This window comes from Haliaeetus albicilla, chromosome 13, assembly GCF_947461875.1.
Source record: "Haliaeetus albicilla chromosome 13, bHalAlb1.1, whole genome shotgun sequence".
NCBI classification, from domain to species: domain Eukaryota; kingdom Metazoa; phylum Chordata; class Aves; order Accipitriformes; family Accipitridae; genus Haliaeetus; species Haliaeetus albicilla.
Window position 1 is genome coordinate 16,509,494 of NC_091495.1, and position 14,665 is coordinate 16,524,158.

A 14,665-nucleotide genomic window follows, 5' to 3' on the forward strand; every position below is an offset into this window, starting at 1 on the left:
TTCGACCTATGATCTCAAGTCCTGCATACAAGTGTTCATTCACACTGATGTATATAGTGTGTGGGGAGGAAACACCTCAGCGGAAGGGGACGAGGGCATCAGTAGATTTGTACGTCATTCGTACGGATGGTACGCTAAAGTTTGGGCGCTCAGGAGTGTAAGGGAAGGACACCCCTTCTCAGTCATTAGCTTACAAGGAAAGACTATGGTGTCTAACAGCAGCGAGCAGAACTGCCGTACAGGGCTGCAGAGCAAGGCAGGAGTTGGGTCCCGTTCCTGAGTGATGAACCCCAGCTGGCTACAGCCCATTGATTGGGAAAGATGGGAATCTCAAGGGATTATGAAGCATCTGGCAGATGTTCATGTTCCTTCCTGAATAAACATTTTGTTTTGGGGTGAGAAAGAAGTTAAAGGGTAGGTGAGCCCACGTAGGGGCTAATTACACCCTCCCACGGGGAGGCTCTCGGTGGAGCCGGAGGGGCCAACGGCTGAGAGCAGTTGCCACTCGCGCCCTCCCGCAGCTGCCGTTACTTTTCAGGCGCGGCGCCCTCAGCGGGCCCGGTGCGGTGCTCGGCTCCCTCCCCCCGGGCCGGCGGCGGAAACGAACGCCGAGGACGGAGGCACCGCCAGCCTCACTCTTCACTGTGGGGAAAACGGCAGCTCCGCCCACCGGGCCGGGACCCGCCGCCGGCCTAACCTCCAGCCTCACCCCCCCCACCCCGGGCGCGCCAGGCGCAACGGCTCCCGCGGGCGGGCGCGAGGCCCCGCCCTCCGGCGACCAGGAGACGGGCCCCGCGCCCCCTGATTGGCTGGCGGTGATGTAATCGCGCGAACATACGGGTACTCCTTGCCGCCCCCCCGTGGGACAGGGGGGAGGCCGCGCACCTCTCCCTCTCCCCGCCCGCCCCGCGACCAATCGCTGTGCAGAGCGGCGCGCGGGCCGGGAGGCGCTCTGCGGCTCCGCCGGAGCCCACCGGCCCTTCCCCAGCGCCCGCCGGCTCCGCTTTATTGGCAGGGGCGACGGCCAATCAGGAGAAGGCACCCACCGGCCGATTCACGCCCGTTTCGCGAAGCGGCGGCCGGGGCGAGACAGGCTGCGGGACTGGCGGCGCTGAGAGCCAATGGCCTGCAGGCAAACCGCGCCGGGAGGGAAAGGATGTGGCGGGGGGAGGGAGGCTGGGAGGGGCAAGGGCGCTCGCTGAAAGCCGCTTCCGTCAGTCCTGCCCAGGCTACGAGGCCGGATTAAGAAAAACTGCGGAGAAAGAGAGTCCGTAGGCTGGCGCCTTGACTGACAAGAGCCGCAGCCAATAGTTACCAAAGCAGAGGGGAAAGGCCCAATCAGGAAAAAGCTTTCGGGCGGGGCTGGCGAGTGAGCGGCGAACGGATCGACCAATGACGCTGAGGAAGCGTAGAGTCAGGAGGTCGGGCGGCCAATAGCCGCCGGGAGGGGACGGGACGGGATGAGCGACGGACAGCGGCAGCCAGTAAGCTGCGAAGGACGCGAGGCGGCCCGGCCGGGAACGGCAGCGGGGCGGTGGGGGCGGGGCAGGGGGCCGTGCCCCGCCCGCCCCTCCCCTCCCCTCCCGGAGCGCTCTGACGTGGGCGGTGGGGAGGGCGGGCCGAGCGGCGGCCTTTGGGACGGGGGCTCCCAACATGTCCGCGCTGCTGGCGGCGCTCGGAGTGCGCGAGCGGGCGGCGACTGCGGCCGGCGGCGGCCAGCGCGGGGCGGCCCGCGCCTGAGGCCGAGCCAGGCCCTCCGCCCCCCTCCCCTCACCCGGGCCGGGCCCTGCAAGGGCCGCCGGGGGCCCGGACGCCGGCGCTCGTCCGCCGACAGGTACAGAGGTCGGGGCCGGCCGTGGGGCACGGGCGAGCGGGTCGCCTCCGGGCCGGGCCGGGCCGAGGCAGGCAGAGAGGGGGAAGGGGCCGAGAGGCCGGGCCGGGCCTGGGCGCGCGTGTTATCGAGCGGCAGGGCCTGCGCGCCTGCCGTGGGAAGCGGGGGCTGGCAGCGCCGGCCTGCTCCGTGGGGCCGGAGGGGCGGCGGGCGAGGCCTGCTGCGTGTGCCTCCTCCGGGGAGCGGGCAGGCGCCGCGCAGGCACGGCCTTCGCCTCTGCCCGACGGGGGGAGAAAGGAGTGCCGGGGGCCGCGCTGACACGGCCTCCCGGCGGCGGAGCCGGGGCAGGCGCACGGGGGAGGGACGGCGGGGAGGCCGAGCCCGCCGGTGTGGCTGGGGCCGGGGGCTGGCGGGCCCGCCCTCTGTGCGCCGCGGTGGGGCGGGCCGGGGCGGCGGCAAGGGGGGCCCGGCGACCTAGGCCCTGCAAGCCGGCCGCTGCCGGGGAAGGAGCGGGGAGGGGAGAGGGAGCCGGCGGGCCGGCCGGCCCGGGCCCCGTGCGGCGTGCAGGGCGGGGAAGGGGCCGAAGGCGGTCGGCGGGCCGGTAGCTGCGTGCGGAGCGGGGTTAGGGGGCGGCGGGCCGGGCCTGTGCACGTGCATTGGCTGGGTCCGGGGGAGTGGCGGGCCGGGGTCCGGCGGGGTCCGGTGTTGACCGACGGGGTGGGGTGGTGGGAGGTGGCGAGCTGCGGGTACGGCCCTGGTGTCGGAGGGGGAAGCTGTCGTTAGGCCTGGGTGCTTGCGACGAGCTGGAGGTGTGCGGCGGGGATGAAGTCACAGGCAGATGGGCAGTGCCTGGGCGCCTTTAGCGGGGAAGGGGAAAGAAGTTGAAGGCGCTTCTCTGTTGCAGTTTGGAGCTTGCTGGCTCTGCGAACCCAGTGGAGGTAAACGTGGATATACTTTTACTATAACCTGTAGCTAGTCGAAGGGAGGGAGTCGTTTTGGTGGGCTGGAGGCAGCTGGAAAGATCTGTCTGTGTGTTGTTTTGTGTGCTGTGGTAGGTAGAGGGATATGCAGATGGTGGATGAAACCACATGTTTTGAGGAATAGTGGTGCATGAAGGCCTATGAATTTAAGAGTGGTAGGTAAACAATCTTGTGTGTGTTGTGAGAAGCAAGGTGATAAGTTGGCTGGCTTCTAAGTTGTGGAGGAGGGAGGCTTTGGGTGGTAAGCCTATGTACAACTTACAGGCACAGTGGTAACAGGTTGCTACAAGGTTCTGAACTTGTTTTGTTTGGTGGCCAGTGTGGTTAAACTTAATGTGTGAGACCTTCGTGTGTAATATGAGATGGTATGTGGACAGAAAGGCATGCATGTTCTTACTGTGTGTAAGTTGGTTTGTCTGCCGCTCATGCTGAGCGTTGAGAGATGCCTGGCTGTCACCAACTCAGTGAGCCCTGTTTCTTGTGTGTTGAGATGGACTAGGGCAGCAAGCAGTGTGGCCTGTGTCCTGGGAACATGAGAGAAGCTCTGAATTGGTCTCACCTATGATGAAATTGAAAGTCTGGATGTTTGTTGTCTAAGCCATGGGATACAAATTGGAGAACATCTAGCAAATGCCACATGTTGGGGTCATGATAGTGCTGTTTGGAGAAAAGTCTGTGCATGTCCTGGGGAGTTGTAGCATTGTAGGTATCTATATTTGTGACAGGTGTCAGGCATTGTAAATTCCTGTCTATAAGAGAATCAATGCACTTTGCTTGTGGGTAAATTTCCAGGGATTACCATGGATTATAAGAAAGTGAGGGGGCTTGGGTGGATATTTAGAAGTAGAAGTGAATGGTGGAGTCTTTGAAAGGTTTGTGTGCATTTGGAAAGGGGGGGGAGGATGAATTTGTGGGGATTATGCATATACAGGGTAAAGATTATGTTAGGCTGTGTATACATGTGTGTATCAGGTGAATGGTATTTGTGCAAAAGGGAAACTGGAGTTTTCGTATTGCTGAGTTAGTGGGAACTCTAGTCTGTGTTTGGAGAGAGGGGGCAGGCGTTTTTGGCTGAGGCTATGAAAAGTTGAAATGGTGTGGGGGAGGGACGATGAACTGGGTCCGGGGTCCCAGGTGTGTCCTGAGAAGGTCGGAGGCTCTGGGGATTCTTTGCTCCTCATGGTATGGAGAGAAGTATTTTACAGTTGTGACAGCCGGTGGAAAGTAAAAAAAAAAAAGTGAATGAAGATGAGGCAATTTGTGACTGTTATGAATATTATCAGATTAAAGGTGGTTACAGAATAGTCAGGGGGTTTCTGTTAAAGGTTTGTTTGTTTTGTTCTGTTTGTTCCACTGGGTAAATTGTCCATTAACTTTAAGGGTAAACTTTTGCTGAAACTAGCACTTATAATGGTGTTGATAGGTCAGCAGCTAACTAAAAGCACTTAATGTGGTGTAGACAAGCCTCATGTATGTATGTATGGGCTCAGAGGCTCGAATGTGTCTATTATATATATATTTATTATATTCATTATATATGCCTTAACACTTTAACTGAGTGCACGTGTCCAGAAGGTATGAAGTCTTTTGGACTGGATGTATGCTTGTGTTTGAAAGAGGGTTAGTGCATAAACATTTGAGGGTCAGAGATCTGTGAGAAGACTGCCCGTTTAGAATGGAAAGATGTTTGGCTGAGGTGGAAATGATGAAAAATTGCATGTGTATCCCATGTTCTGTGGGCTTGTGATAGTATGTATTATTTGTTTACACAGCCCCTCATTTCTTGTTCTGCACAGTTATTTAGAGGAGTTTGTTATATAGGATAGTGCTTTAATTAAGGAACATAGTATCAAGATGAGGGGAATGGAATTAATGTAGTATGGAGAGGGCTGTATAGAGAGTGCATAGAACCCATTTTTCTTTTATTGCGGTAGCTGTAAGGTGGTCAGTTACTGAGGTAGGGAACTAGAGAAAGAAAATAGTAGTCTCATAGTAGCTATCCCGGATAATCCGGTTCCCTTCTTATCTCTGGAATTATCATTGTTCACTTAAAGTTTTCCAAGGGTGGTCACTAGTGTGTGCTTCTGACTTACTAAACTCGACACCCTGTCTTGCAGAAATATCACCCCATCACGATTGAAATTAAAGCTTGTGAAATCTCTTTGTTGAACATAGTCTTTTAAGGTGCTCAGCATCAAGAACTACCACTCTCAGAGGGGGTGACTGAGAATAGTGAGTGTTTGTTACATGAATGTGTTGCCTCCATATTACAAAAAGGGAAAGGCAGTAAAAATCCACTCAATATTAGACATAAAAATCTGTGTCTGTGAAGCGTTTGTATTATAATAATGACTATCACTCTTGGAGCAGGGATTATTTAGACTGCAGCAAGGGATGGAGTTGTATATAGAACAATGTTCAGAGAACATTGTCCATCTTGAATGAAGCAAACTGCAGAACACCTAGCTGAATGCTACTACCATAATGTTCCTAAGGGAGGTGCATGTGGGTTTTTTTGTGTGGTTTTTACATAGTTGGTTTTGGTTTTTTCCCTCCAAAAAACTCTTGAGAATTGAAATTGATCATTTGGTAGTGTCTTGGATCATCAGTCCAGTAGGAATGCTTAAATCTGCCACACAGGCCTGCAGCTGTAGCTTAGTAGTAAATAGCTGTTCTTTTCCAGTCAGCACTGGAAGATAGCTAGCTAACCACTGGTTTTTGCAAGCACAGTCCCTTCCAAGTGAATGGGAAGGCCCTGGTGAAAGAATCCAAGCTCTAAACACTGTGTGGGTTGTAAAGAGTGATTACTGTAACAGGTCATGCATATCTTTGTGTCCATAGTTGTTTTTTTCCTCTAATATCGATTCTTTCTGCCTGCCACCTTGATACCATTAAGTATGCTCTTTTTTTTTTAAAATTCTTGCCACCTTGTCCAACAAGTTTTCTCATCTCTCTGACTTAAGTGCTGCACTAGTGTTTCTCCACTTCTCTGTGAAAGTGAAGAAGAATCCTTCAGATCTTGGTCCTTTTAGCAACCCAAGTGATTTGATCTGAATATTGGTCCTCTCAGTAAATTGGAGGAGAGCAATGGTGATTTCTTTGGAAAACTGTTAAAGTAAAAATTTTTGTTATCTTGGCTCCTTCTCTATTTGTCACTCTTTTCATTCTGTGCTTCAGTTGTTTATTCTTGATCATCTTCAAGATTTGGCTTATAGATGTACAGGGTGTGAGCTGTGGCTTCTTCCTTCTCACTGTCTGTTAGCAGTGTGAATGCAGGATAAATGTTTTATGAAACTTCAAGAGGGGTCTGGTTTAGCCCTGGTTTTCAGCATATCTAGTATGTATATAATCTTCAGGGAATTTAAATTCAAAATCTGGACAAGTCATTGCAGGTTCTTAATTTAAAAAAAAAAAAAGCCACCCAAATTCAAATAACATCAGACTATAAAAGTCCAGAAAAGAGAAGTTCTTTGCATGGGCAATGAAAGATGTGTCCCTGATGCAAGAGCAAGGATGCTGAGTTTCCAAAAAGATCATCAAAACTGTTTTTCTTTAACAGACAACCTTGCAAACTCCTCAGCTATTTGGCCGACATCTTTCAGTCTTGGGCAGATATCTAGTATGGGAAACTTTGGTCAAACTGCTTGAAGTTTTATATTTCTATTTCTATCTGTGTCATGTGCTAAAGCCAAACAAAAATTCTGAAGAATTAATGAGTGTCACTCCAAAAGAAAACTGGTCTGAAAAGCTTTGCATGAGATGGTAAGAAATAACTGAGCTGGTGTAGCTCATCTCAGTTTCTTGAAATGAGCAGTTCAGTTCATCTCAACTTCTTAAGACGTGATTGGCATCATGAAATGTAAGGGTTGCCAATCAGTGTAGGTTAAATTAGTCTTCTGGCTCTTAGAAAAACCTACATTGGGAGAGAAGGCACAAAGATATTTTAATGTAGAAAAAATGATAGAAGGGAAAGCCCCATATCTCAGAGGACAACAGCCTTCCTTATAATTTCGAAGGAAATTATTCATGCCCTGGTATTGTTCTACTAGGAAGAATAAGTCACCCACAACTCTTTTTCCCTATGCACCATTAGTTTCTCATTAACATTACTTCAGTGCGTCATTTTATGGTGTTACTAGTTACTATCTCATGGCGTAGGTTCTCCCCATCTTTGATGGGAAATAACCTTTTCATCGAGGTTTCTTTCAAATAGTACAACTAGGTGCTTAAGTCTGTGTTCACAAGTGTTAACAGGAATTCAGCTCAAAAACATTGCTTGAGGATGTTTCAGACTAGGCTACTGGAGAGCCTAAGATGGCTCTTTAGTGTGTATGGTAATGACAAGTCAATGACCACAAACTTCCAGATAAGTCACAAAGGAAAGCATCAGTCTTTCCTTGCAGTTTTCAGGGGATTAGTGTGTTAACAGAAAATGTTGTCTTCAATAATCCTACTTCTGTGTCTGCACCCCAGTGTAGGAAGTTGACCTTTACTGAATGTAGAGCAAATATGGCTCTGCAACATTAGTATATGAATTAATTGTTTTTATTAAGGAGGTAATGAAGTAAGATGATAATGATTTGTTGAGTAGGGGAGGTAACACTTTATTGTAATTTGTTCATACAATACTGCTTTGACCTGTTCTCACCAGCTTGTCTGTCCTGGTAAAGCCAGGTATTATTTATTCAAAACTCATGATGGTGTATTTAAAATTTTGTATAGCAAAAGAAAAATTGGTGACTGGAGAGAACAAATATCAAATGATAGAACTGTTTGTAAAGAACTGATATTTTGATTCAAGTGGAAAACTGAAACAATGAATATTATGTTCATCAGCTTATTCAAAAACAAAAAAACCTTTTCTGGGCAGCTTTGTTGGTTAAGCTGATGTGCAAGTAATATAAAGCATTATCGAGCACATGCTGCTCTTCCTTTCCTATTACTAGCTACAGTGGAGCCATTGATGTGGGTTATTGGGTTGTGTTTTCACTGTTATTTAAAAAGTTTTATAAAACAGTAAATGTAGGTGATGCATGAAGTGTGTAGATCTTGAGGGTTTTTTAACTTTATTCAGAGAACTTTCCTAGATGTATACCACTAGCTTTGGATACTCCTAACTGTAAAGGGGTAGAAGCAGAAGTGGATGAGCAGTGAGACACTGCTGCTATAGTTACTCCAGGAAAGGGAACACTCAAATTCACATTGCAGCTGTCCTTTTTAGGGCTAATGAGGTGTGCATTGGCAGCTTAAGTCTGTGGGTTTAGTTACTGCTGCTTGAGGCTCTCTTAAATGAATGGGCAGTATCTGCCACATTGATTATATTTACAATAGCAAGCAGTATGCTGCAATTGAAGATGATTGTAGAGTGAAGCTGTAAGTTAGGCAGGCCCAGTGTCTACGGTGTGTGTACTTCATGGGGCTTTATTTTAGATGAGTTTTGGTCTGGTTCTGTGGACCAAGTATAGTCCAAACATTACTGGGTATTAGGTGTTTTCCCAGAGTTTTGGTTTAGGTTAATCTAAGAGATGTCCAGATCATGTGTTCAGAAACTTCTTTGAGATGTGAACAAAAGCACAGTAAGTGGGGTGACTCAGATTTACTTCAGAAAGTGTGCTTCTGATCCAAACTAAAGTGCTAATATAGATGTACCAACTGGGTCTCTAAAAGGCACCTTGGAGCATTGCAGAGGGTGTTGAGCTATGTGGGGGACTGGATTCTGCCTTCTCTGTTCCCAAATTATTGTCCCTAGTTTTGAAATCGTGTATGAAAATGACTGGTGTTTAAAACTACAATAAATTCTGGAAAGTAGTTCTTTCATGGTTTTAATTCAGTTAATCAAGAATGAAACTAGCTGTGTGAGCAACAGGTTGTGAAGCCTGACTTCCTGTGGCTTTGTGTCTTGTGGTTGGATTTTTCTGGGTATGCTGTATTGTGAGCTCTGAAAGTACTTTCATGTGTTTGGGGCACTATCTGTCCTGATGTCCTGTATGGGAAGTTGTTTTTGGTGACATAGCTGAGATCCTGCTGGGCTTGTCCTCAAGGGGCACTAGTTTGGATGTCTTTCCTTGATGTGTTTATTTCCACAAAACTCATAGGATCTGATTATCTCTGAAATATTTACCCTTGTGTTAACTTCCGAATTGTGGCCAGTTTCAATAAAACTTGAAGCGGGAGGGGGAGAACGACACACACTGTAGCTTGGCTTCCTAAGGTTGTACTTTATTTATTTTCCACTAATGCTATTTCTTGTTTTACTATCTTTTTATATTTATCACTATTTAAAATTTCTTCCAGAAGAGTTAAAAGTATTTCCCCCCACATTTCAGGCAATGTATCTAGAAGTAGGGAATTGTGTTCCTAATAGCAGCTTCTTAGGGAATGCTAAAAATCTCTTCTCTATAGGATAGATAAAATTCTTGAGAGTATCCAACATGCTTATTAAACCACCTCCAAATAAATACAGACAGGTCTAAAATTGCCTTTGATATGTATTGTAGCCTTCTGTAATACACACTGGTACCACATGCAGTAGTTTTGGACCATGATTCTAAGAGAGGAGTGAATGAAGGTTTTGAAAATGAATGATGCATTGAAGCCTCTGGAGTGTAGCTAGATTGGATTTTGAGGGTGGTAGATTAGGAATTGGAGGGGGCAGGGTTTTATGTTTGTGATGGCCCTTGTGACCTTGAAAAGCTGCTGAAGTTGTAATGTGCTTTCACATGTTTCAAATGAGAAGTACTGTACTGAAGCTATGTGGTACAGCAGGCTGAGTTCTGAGAGTTCCATCTTCAGCGTATAAAGCTAAAGAAATTGTTCCTTTTGCTTCTATTTTAAGTGGGCCTATACTCAAAGCACTGACTTCAGAGAGGTTCTGTAAAGGTATGAAAGGTGAATCTAGCACAGATGTTACTCAATTTCTTTCTGCGTCCTTTCTGTTCCTGCTCTCCATTTCCCTAATATAGTAATAAAATACTTGTTTTATTTGTTCTAGTTCCCTACAGGAAAATCTCATCCTGGTCAAAAGGTACTCTGCATACCAGTTTGTGCATAAGACCTCACTTCAGATATGGTACAAGTTGCAGACACTGGTTTCTACTGTCTAACATTAAGTTTCTCTGTGGTGCATTTGAGAAAAATTGTTTATAGCTGATTTTTCAAGAAAAGGGTACTCTTCTTTAGTGTGTGTATTCAAGACAAACATGAAGTGCTTTTCTTATTTCAGCTGTTGTAAAACTTGAATCCAGACCTAATAGAAGTAGTCCATTGACTCCCCTAGGTAGTGATCAGTCCTGCAACTTAAAAGGCAGAGAAGCTCCATCTATCTCAATAGAGCCCCAGTGCACAATACAGTCTAAGACTCTCAAATGTCTCACTTCAGGTGTCCTCAATAAGAACTGAAGTGACACCTCTAAGGAGGTTATTAACAATGTCTAATTACAGGTGGGATTTACAGGCATCTTTAGTGTTATCCAGTAATTGTGGGACTGCTGTCTATAGGTGTGTCAAACTGACTCCTCAATTGTGATGTTTATCCATTTGCTAGCTTGTCATGTTTTCTGCGTCTTTACCACTTTTCCAGGAGACATACTATAGCAAGGGATTTTTTGTTTCACTTTTCCTTTTCTCTGAGATGATTGATGTCATCCTGCTCTTTTCCTTACTGATTGCTTAGGCTGGTGGATGAATTTATTGGAATCGTCCAAAGTCTAGGTTGTGGCTGATTATGTTACTCTGAGGAGCACTTTTTCTAAAGTAATAGGGGCTTGTGTGTAAAACTTCAAATAGTAGGGGGTTTATACATAAGCAAAATGAAAACAATCTTGTGAAAACAATAGCTAGAGCTGGGGGGAAGTGGGGGTGGGTAAAACCTGTTCTGTAAATTCTCCATAAGTGTACCATAATTTGAACCGCCTAGAAGTTTATAGGCATTCAGTCATTTAAAAGATGCTTTAATAATGGCAATTGCTTGTTTTGTGGGAGGTTTTCTGGCCAACCCTCCTTTAGATTCTGTGCATCTCTTCCAATGTAAAGAAACTGGAAGCAGTTTAAGGTGACTCTCTCTTGTCATAGTCATTTGTGGGATCAAGGAAAAGACAAGCATACCACTTTTGCGGATGATTATGTTGGAAAGAGAATGTTTCACAGTGTTTGCTGGAGTCAGATAGCTGTGCAGTCTTCTCTGCAGGCAGGCCTTGAGAGCTCATCTGTTTTCTAGAAATGGTAAAAGCTATAGTTTAACATTTTCCTATGTTTTAAAATTGAAATAATAATTAGGCTTGTGTGTGATGTGGAAGAAAAGCATTGTTAGGACTCTGCCATAGTGACACTGGTGTTTTATATCCTACTTTTAGATCATAGTAGACAATAGAATTTATTTCACTTCTGTTTCCCCTGTGGTTTGCCTTATGCTGAACCGTGTCCATGCTTCTGTATGTTTTATTACTATGTTTGAGTACAAGAGTGATGGAGGTTAAGAGCTGTTGAAGATCAGTAACTAGCTTGTAACATTAAATCCAATAGGGTGACTTCACGCTTTCTTAACTAGAATGCACCAAACACAAGCAATTCTAGGCCAGAGAAGAACTTTTCTAAAATATTTAATGAAGTCAAAATAGTAGCTGTTGTTAACCATGACAGCTTACTATTTGGTTTTGACTATTGTTGCAGTATTGTTTTAATTTAAAGAGAAAAAGGAATACTGTCAATATAGAATATCTGGCTTTTGGAAGGAAGGGGATAAGGTTACAGACTGTCAAAAAAATTTCTGATGATTTCTTTTTTTTTAACATGAAGTGAAGTGGGGCTTGACTTACGGAGTCAGAGGGGAAGAAATAAAATTCCAGTATAGTTCAGGATTCTTGAAATGAGCTTGTGCGCTGCTGTTGCCAATGGTAGGGAATAGAATTTAACATGGTCAGAAAAATGTCACTGGAGAAAGCACTCTGAAACTATTTTTTAAACCCTTTATTAATTTATATTTGGAAAACATTTTCCTTGAAGAATACTGTATATTCTCGGATGTATTTAATGACCATGCTATTTTCAGTCTGAAGTTTTCCAGATTTCTGAATCTTTACAGAGGAAAAGTAGGGCTCCTTCTGGGAAAAGTACTAGTCAGTTACTACTTGAAGTGCTCTTTTTTTCACTGTTGTTTTGTTTTGTTCAGGGTTACCAGATTAGATGTGTTTTGTATAAACAAATGTAGCAATTCCATAACTGAAGTAACTTTTTTTGAAAGGTGTCTTAAGGTTTCTCCAGACTTGAAATGTGGTTATGTTGTCAGTTTCACAAAGAATATGAAGCTAGTTTGGAAAACTTCTTGATTTGTCTCTCTATATTGTCCCTTCCTCCATAGGTCTTGTTTGTTTGTTTATTGAAGCACTGATTAAAACAGAAGCTATTGCATACAAAGCCGACATGACTGCTTAGGTCTGTCATGAATTGTCAGATTTGTGCTTGAAGCCTTTCTAAAGTAAGTAATGGTCCTAGAACACTGTGTTAGAATCTCCATCATCCTCTTCTGCTATTTACCTTCTTTTTAGTCTTGTGTTACCACTAGTACAAAAAGAATCAGTAAACCTGGACAACCTGTGAGCAAACTTTCTTCTGCACAGTTTATTTTGTTCCAGTTCCAGAACTGTTGATACTTTTGACTTAGTGTTTATCCTTTCCTTTCTTTGTGTCAGAGTCTGATACTGTTACTGCAGGATTGAAACTGAAGTGAGGTGGGAGAGGAAATGAAAAGTAGTGTCCTTAGTAAGGAAGAAAACTACAATGCCTTCTAAAGAACTGAAGTAGTAGATTCACTAAGAACTTAAGATAATCCAGAGAATACTTGAGTAGGCGGAGCACACTGTTTTTTGAGGAGTATTCTTCCTTATTCTCTTGTCACAGGGTTCTGTTTTCTGTTCATTTGTCTGTTCATCATGTGAAAGATTTTTATAAGCAGATATGCAACCTTTTATTAACAAGTTCTGCTGTCTGCCACTAGCCTACTGGAATTATTTGCCTTTTAAAGGTAACATGACTCTTTGATACTGGCATGGGTAAAAACCAACAGGTACAAGTTGACTGACATCTGTATTGCTGGGTGAGATGGGAGGGAGCTTTTTTATATTAGTCTTCATTCTGTCTCCTTACTTTTGTTGATGTGTGGTTTCTTTGAGCTCATTTTCTCCTGTTGTGTCCCTTAAGAAGAGTTGGGAGAGAGTGGGAGAAGATTTAGTCTATAGTGCTTTTTCCTGAGCTGTGTAAAAAGTTTGGGATTTTTTCACCCTGAACTGTGAAACAAGTCCTGCAGATAGTGCATGGCATGACCTATTCTTATTATGGATTTAAGGTGTCATGGAATTGGTAGACTTGCATCACTGTTGCTGAGGAAGCAGAGATTCCTGGAAGGTCTTTGGGTGACTGAAAGGATGTACTTGGTCTAAACTGCCATGTTCAGAGAAGGAAAGGAAAATTAGAGTGGGCTGATGTGACCCAGAATAATTTTTCCATGAAGAGGGTGAAAAAGCAATAAAGCTTGTTTGGTTTAGCTGCCAAAGGGTAGTGCCTTCAAAACCCTAGAGACTGGACAAAGGTAAACCCAGCACAGTTAAAGAAGTAGCTAAGCTGTAATTCAGTTGAAGCTGAGTTTTTAATTCTGAATTTCTTCTGTGTTGGTTTGTAGTCATTAAACTTTATGCTACCTCAGTGAGAGTGCTGGGCACTAGATATATTTGCTTCCTTTGTCAGCCAGGCACTGTTGTTATTTCTTTGCCGCTGTTTAAAAGCAATGGATGTAACATCTTGGAAGCTGGCTAACAATGTACACAATATACCTTTGGTTTTGTCTCTTCATTACTAGGAGTTCGTTCCCTCTACCCAAACAGCTTTCTGCTACATGCTGCCTAGGTGGTGGGCATCTGGTATTCTTCTTTTTAGTTAAAAGTCCTTAGAATTGTTTGGGGTTTTTTTTACCACTTTTCAATGTTGATAAAGTACAGAAAAGAGACTTTTTGTTAGGCTTCTGCATGCACTCAGGCATTTGCTTCTGGAACCCACTCATAATCCTGACTGTTTCATTAAGGAAGGCTTTCTTGTATAATTACCTAAGTATGTTAGTACTGCTGTTATTTCTGCAGTCTTCTACCTCTGACTATGTGCTCCTCTTCCTCCTCATGCTGACACTTGGCTGTGTCTCATCTCATGGTGAGAGAGAGTTACCTGATGTATGTATGTTGGGTATCTATTGCTGAGGTTAATTTTCTTTTAGTTTAGCTTCTTGAATCAGCTTGCTACATGAGGATATGAGAGCAACCACTGATGCAAAAATTGGAGTAGAAAGTACATATGGCAGGAGGAGGGTTTACAGCAGTTATCAGTTTAGCTTAGCCTAACTTCTTATAAGACTGCATGTACCCCGAGATGTTTCAAAAGAGGTTCTTTTAAGGTGTAGTTGGTAACATTGTTTTTTAACACTAATGGTTTGGATACCTGATGACCTGTCTTGTGAGTGGAAGTCCTAAGTTTACTTGGAATGTTGCTGCTGATGAAGAGAAGACCATATTGGCTGTCACATAACTGTGACAGTGTTGGCAGTGTCACCAGCCACGTTGCAATCCTAAAAAGAACATGCAATTAAATGTTGACATTAAAACCTCTATTATAACTAAATTAAAAATGCCAATCTCCTCTTTCGGATTTTCCCCAAATGCATAGCCTGCTACAGATGTTGATATGGTTGCCTTCACAGCAGTCATTCTGGTTTAATTAAATATCAGCACTTGCTGACAAGAATATCTTTATTCTGTAGGCACATGAGAATACAACAGAAACCAAAACTTTACATAGCAGAGCTCATGGTAAGGAG

At 45.0% G+C, this 14,665-nt stretch overlaps 1 protein-coding gene across 12 annotated transcripts in view; it reads left to right on the forward strand.

Moving 5' to 3' along the window:
- The first annotated feature begins 1,581 nt into the window (after positions 1-1,581).
- The window catches only part of PPM1B (protein phosphatase, Mg2+/Mn2+ dependent 1B), a 63,373-nt gene continuing 50,289 nt past the window's right edge, over positions 1,582-14,665 (forward strand). For 6 of the 12 annotated variants that reach the window (XM_069800283.1, XM_069800273.1, XM_069800274.1 and 3 more), the window contains exon 1: positions 1,583-1,834. The gene's annotated coding sequence lies outside the window, so the exon portion shown is untranslated. Of the gene's footprint in view, positions 1,835-14,665 lie in introns of all 12 variants that reach the window. The other 6 variants (XM_069800277.1, XM_069800279.1, XM_069800278.1 and 3 more) reach the window with 3 other exon arrangements.